This window comes from Ceratina calcarata, unplaced genomic scaffold (genome assembly GCF_001652005.2).
Source record: "Ceratina calcarata isolate Rehan_Ccalc_2016 unplaced genomic scaffold, ASM165200v1 scaffold23414, whole genome shotgun sequence".
Taxonomy (NCBI): Eukaryota; Metazoa; Arthropoda; class Insecta; order Hymenoptera; family Apidae; genus Ceratina; species Ceratina calcarata.
Genome location: NW_017145307.1, coordinates 1 through 303, shown reverse-complemented (window position 1 = coordinate 303; position 303 = coordinate 1). Strand labels below are relative to the sequence as shown.

Here is a 303-nt window from a genome sequence, read left to right as displayed (position 1 = left end):
CTTGTTGCTCTCCTTCCAATATTTTAATCTGTGCCCTATCAATCTTCCCCTTATCTGCTCTCTGGTCTTCTCTATCGGTTGCCAGCTCACCCTCAAGCTGATACTATTGTAACTTTGTTCCAGCACTTGTTGCAACTTGAGGCATATCCTCGGCACTGAATACCGTCACCTCGTTCGAGACCGGTCCATAGCCCAGTGAATTCAGAGCCTGGACCTTCACCTCGTACACGGTGTAATAATTTTTCTGTGGTATCTGCACCACGAACTGTCCGATGTTGCCGAACTCCTTCAAAGACTGCGACT

At 47.9% G+C, this 303-nt stretch overlaps 1 pseudogene; it reads right to left on the bottom strand.

The window, feature by feature from the left end:
* Positions 1–8: 8 nt before the first annotated feature.
* LOC108622708 (contactin-like) lies at positions 9–300 on the bottom strand (annotated as a pseudogene).
* Positions 301–303: the final 3 nt, after the last annotated feature.